The sequence below is a fragment of the Musa acuminata genome, chromosome BXJ3-11, assembly GCF_036884655.1.
Source record: "Musa acuminata AAA Group cultivar baxijiao chromosome BXJ3-11, Cavendish_Baxijiao_AAA, whole genome shotgun sequence".
NCBI classification, from domain to species: domain Eukaryota; kingdom Viridiplantae; phylum Streptophyta; class Magnoliopsida; order Zingiberales; family Musaceae; genus Musa; species Musa acuminata.
The window spans coordinates 11,519,451-11,525,450 of NC_088359.1; positions in this window are offsets into that span (position 1 = coordinate 11,519,451).

A 6,000-nucleotide genomic window follows, 5' to 3' on the forward strand; every position below is an offset into this window, starting at 1 on the left:
CTGAATCTAAAATCCATTCATTTTTAGACTTTGTCCTGTCATCAATAGCAAAGAAAATATTTCCAAAATTCTCTTCAGATGCTACACTAGCTTCAGCGGATTCAATAGTTTTCTCAACAAAATTTTCCTTTTGCTTTAATTTATTTTTCAATTTAAAGCAATCAGATTTAATGTGCCCCATTTTATGACAATATCTGCATTCCAAATTTCTATGTCTGGATTTAGATCTAGATTTAGATCTACTACTGTCAAATTCTCTTTTATCCATTTTATCCCTGACAACCAGACCCTCAGCCTGATTTCCTCTACTTTCCCCAGTGATATCTCTGTCTATTTGCTCCTTAGATTTTAGTGCAGATTTAATTTCCTGATACGAAACTGTTTCTTTTCCATAAATCAAAGTATCACGGAAATGCTTAAATGATTGGGGAAGAGAACACAAGAGCAACAAAGCCTTATCCTCATCATCAATTTTTGCATCTATATTCTCCAAATCCATAACCAAAGAATCAAACTTATCAAGATGCGAGAGTATAGATGTACCTTCAACCATCCGAAGCATATACAGTCTCTGCTTCAAGTAGAGACGATTCTCCACTGTCCTCTTCATGTACAAAGCTTTAAGCTTGTCCCACATGCTCTTAGCCGTAGTCTCCGTAGCTACCTCCTGTAAAACCTCGTCAGAGAGGTTTAGAATGATGCTGGATCGGGCCTTCTTATCCATACCCGCAAGATCTTCCTTTGACGTACCATCTGGAATGTTCTCAGCACCCTGAAGTGCCAAATCAACTCCGTCTTGAACCAGAATGGCCTCCATCTTGAGTTGCCACATGCCGAAGTTGACATTTCTATCGAATTTCTCGACAACGATCTTTGATATTGTCATTGTTGCCAAAAGATCCCAGAACCAGGCTCTGATACCAGTTTGTTAGAGCTAACCCCAGGATATTTACCAAAGGATAATTTTGGCAACACAACAAAGACAATAAAGCGGAAAGAATAAAGCGACAAGAACAAACAAAACACCAGAACACCAGATATACGTGGTTCGGTCAATTGACTTTGACCTACATCCACGGAAGAAAGAGAAGCAAATTACTACTATAAAAGAGGGACACTTACAAATGCCTTAGGAAATGTTCCTAGGCCATAAAACACCTTCAGCTTCCTAAACAAGAAGACTTCAAACCATAAGCAGGTTTTCTTGTGATGCCTGCTGTACTTCTTGTGGTGTCTGTGATACTTCTCGTGGTGTTTCTAACATCAAAGCTCAGACCCTTATTTATAGTTCCAAGATGAGACAACAAGTCTCATTTTCCCGATGTGGGACTATGGGACTTGCCAAACTAACATCGCCAAATATCAAAAGCCGTTTCGCACGTAGAAATCCGATTGAACTCATTTTTGTCTAAAGCGCAAAATAAGGCATTCATAGCCTTTGTGTTTAAAGAAAAATACTTCTTCTCCAAATCCATTTTCAACGATATTCCATAAATCCAAATTCATAGAAATCAAGAAAACTCTCATTCGAGTTTTCCAATAAGTGTAGTCCAATCCGTTAAACAACGGTGGACGAAAAACCGATAAGCCCTCTTGAAAGCCATAAAGAGCCATTTCTCTCGGGTGTAAATCCGAAATGAGAAATACCGAGCTCTGATACCAATTGTTAGGATCGGAGTGGCACTAAGAGGGGAGGGGGGGGGGGGGGTGAATTAGTGCAGCGGTAAAGTGTGATAAACTTTTGACGATTTAAACACTTTCGGAAACTTGGTACGATAAAAGTAACGTTTTCGTTTGAAACCATTTCGATTGCGTTTTAACTTGAAGAGATAAGTAAGACGGAGACAAAGAAGTAGAGCATTAAAGTGCAAATGGTTTGCAGTAATGTAAATGACAATAAGTAAATGCAAACCAGAGATCACGCCAATTTTACAGTGGTTCGGTCAAATGACCTACATCCACTTGCGAGGCCCCTCTTCGATGAGGCTCCCACCTTCCACTAGCAAATCTCTTGAAATGGAAGGGCAAATACCCCTCTTACAACTTTTTACAAGCGGTTCACTCTCTTACAGATTTTCAGCAAGAAAGAAGGGGGTGAACACTAGCAAATTGAAAACAAGACTAGTAAAGACTTTTCTAAGACCTTTCTCTCAAACAATTGCTGCTCAAAAAGTTATTATCTCAGCTGAGATTTGAGGGGTATTTATAGGCCTTAAGAGAATTCAAATTTGGGCTCCAAAATTTGAATTCTCTTTGGGTTCCCGATGCTGGCGGTGCCACCGCTTGTCAGTGGCGGTGCCACCGCCTGTTAGTGGCGGTGCCACTGCCTGTCACTATCAGACATTGACAGTGCTGGGCGGTGCCACCGCCCAGCTCTCGGGTGCTGGGCGGTGCCACCGCCTAGGCCAATTCAGCTCACTGGTTGGGCTCCAAACTTGGCCCAAACCAGTTCAAACTCGGGCCCAATTGGCCCCTACTTGGGTTATAAGATTAACACCTAATCCTAACCCTAATTAACATACTAACTACGAATTTAAAGACATTTTCTAAGCTATTACAAAGTTCGTAAGTCAAGACTTCTTCCGGCGAGCTTCCGGCGATCTTCCGGCGGTCTTCCGATAAACTCTCTGAAACCATTCTGCGGACTCCCGGCAAGCTCCTAGACTTCACGATTTGATCTTGGCGAGTTCCGATGAGCTTCTTCGGCAAGCTTCGATCTTTCTCGGCGAGCTCCGTGAACTTCCAACGAACCTTCCGGTGAGCTTCCGAAAAACCCTTCGGCAAGCTCCCTACTCATTCTTGGCTAGTTCCAGCAGCATTCCTGATGAACCTTCGGACTTCTGTCGAATCTCGAACTCACAATGAATCCTTCGTGCTTGACTCCGACACTTTGTTTTGCTTTATGTCTTCGTCGTTATCGTAGTTAATCCTGCACACACAAGCAAAAACTCTACTCCGATCTAGACATTTATTATAAAGCGAATTGACATTCTGTTGCCCGGCACGTCATTGGTTGGCGCTTCGTCCGATTCTTCGACGCATCGTCCTCTCTTGCGGCTTGTTGCCTAATCGGCGGTTGACCTCCGCAACGTCGATATCCTTGGCGCAATTCCGCTCTTGGCCCGATGCCCGACGTCCGAAGCCTTCTGCCATCCAATATCCTAACGTGATCTCCTCCGGCACAACGTCAATTCCTCCTGCCTTAATTGTCTAATCCTGATCGAGTAGACATGCATCACTCAAAATGCAGTTAAACATAAACATAATTATCAATTGGTTTCATCATCAAAATACGAGATTCAACACTTCTTTCAATGGGTGAAGATCAACTGCCCTTTTACACCCCTCTTCTCCTTTTTATAGGTTTAGGAGTCAATCTTTTACAAGCACTCATTCCTCCGAAAACAAAATTCTAAACTTCGAATTAGAGGAGGGATTCTCTCAAGTGATTTCTATAGCATTTTCTCACTTTTAAGCTCTCTGTGCTTGTGTGTTTTAACCAGAGATAATAGGGGTATTTATAGGCCTCAAGTTGATTCAAACTTGGAGCCTAAAAAGGTCTCATCCCTGGTTTCTTGGGTCTTTGTGGTACCACCGCTTGTAGCACTAACACTAGACGGTACCATCGCCTAGTCTGACGGTACCACCGCCTAGGAGACTGTGTCTGGGTGGTACCATCACCTAACATTGACATTGAGCGGTACCACTACCTAGTCTGACAATACCACCCCCTGACATAGTCTCGGAGACTATACCACGACGGTGCCACTTGTTGGGTCACTGTTTGAGCCTTTTACTTGGCCTAACACAGTCTACACATGGGCCCAACTGGCTTCTAATTGGGTTAGCCCAATTTCAATCCCAATTATGTCCTAACTATGAAATTTAAGATATTTACTAAGCTAAACAAGTCCGTAAGTCTAGGTTTCTTCTGATGAGCTTCCGACGAACTTCCGACGATCTCTCGGCAATGTCCCGGTAGACTCCCGACAAGCTCTTGGACTTCACAACATTCTTCTTGATGAGTTCTAACGAGCTTCTTTGGCAAGCTCCTAGACTTCTCGACTAATTCTGGAAGAACTTCCGACGAACTCTCGAACTCCCAACGAAATCGCATCCTTGACTTTGAGACTTCATTTTGCTTTATGTCTTACTATCGTAGTTAATCCTACATAGTTAAAACCTACTTCGATCTAGACAATTATTACTAAGCTAATTAAATGTTATCCGACATGTCATTGGTTCATCGACGCTTCATCCGATTCTTCGGCGCATTGTCCTCTCTTGCGGCCTATTGCCCAATTGGCCAGTTGACCTCTGCAACTCCGATTTTCTTAGCGCAATATCCACTCTTCTTGGCCCGATGCCCGAACTTATGGCTCGAAGCCTTTTATCGATACGTCGACCGATCTTTCGGCTCGACGTCCAATCTTTTGACATGTTTTTCTCTGGCCCAACATGATTCTTCTTGCTTTAATTATCTCTCCTTGATCGAAGCATCCTGCGTCACTCAAAACGTAGATCAAATCATAAACACTATCAATTGGTTTCATCATCAAAATCCGAAATTCAACATAATCAAGTTCATCTGTAGATGAAGAATAAACCAACAAAGGTAAGGTGGCAAACTACGCCTTAATGGCTTTCGACGAAGAGGTAACTAAAATCTCCTTAATTTATTTTAAAATTATATGATGCTTTTCATGAGTTATTTTTAATTTAGTTTAGAAAAATTATATATAGTTTTTTTAAATTACGTGTTTAATGATATACTGAAAATGTTAAAGTTTTAGGATCTTACTTATCTTTCTAGTGATTTTGAAAAATAAAAATTGAGCATGACAGTTGCATATTAACTTCTAGCACTAAGTATGATAAGTTAGATTCACTTAATCATTCTAATTGAAAATGATCATGTTGTAGATTTAATGATGCATAATGATTTGAAAACTTATGTTTTGGAATTATGTGTTACACTTTTGATCTTATATCTTTCATGACATGACTCCTTTGTATTTATGATTTGTATATCTCATGATATAATTGAATCATTGATGCAAAGAAGGAAAATACATTACTACAACAAACTAAATGATTTTGATTAAAAATGCTTTATGAAATCATGCTTGATGAAATAATGTAATGATGATTTGAAATCATGATTAATGAGTTTATATTTCGAAACTATACATGATGATCTTTGTGATGATGAACTTTACTTTTAAACAATGATGCATGTTCTGATTTGGTGTAAAAACTTGGGCATGCTTGTGTGAAATAAATCAAACAAAAAAAAAGAAGGAATACATTTTTCATAAGAATTTCTCAATCCCTATCTTATCAAGTTTTCAAAAAGGAGATTAATGAATCTATTTGTATGAATCTCTTGGGATTTTGATGATTTGATGATTTGAAGCTAAATGAGATATCTTCTATTTTATGTAAATCAAGATATCTTCTTTGTTCATCTATGCTTCTTCCTACCATTTACTAAAGAGGATATTTTCTATATGAATCATAAGATTTCTTATACAGGAATATAAATCTTTTTCTCATATGTTTCTTTTTGTGATTTACTAAAGAGAATATCTTTTTCGAAATTCATGACTTAAAATTTCTTTTAAAGATCTTTTATTATTTGATCTCCTAAGATTTCCTTTTGAATATTTAAGAGGAGATTTATCAAAATGAATAATGTCTTTTGGTATTCACATGATCTCATCTTTCATGATATGATTTTTTTGTCTTTGTATAATTCTTTGTATTCATGAAGTATATCTCATCATCAAAATTTTCTTATTATCCTTCATGTGATGATATGAAATTATGCAATACTCATGATATTATGTTGATGCATACAAATGAGAAGTTATGATCGTGTATGGTAGGATATAATGTAATTTGACAAATTGATACCATCATGATGTGAAATATTTATGATTTGGAATGATACATGCAATACTTATGATTTTATTATGTACAATTCTTTTGTATTTATGG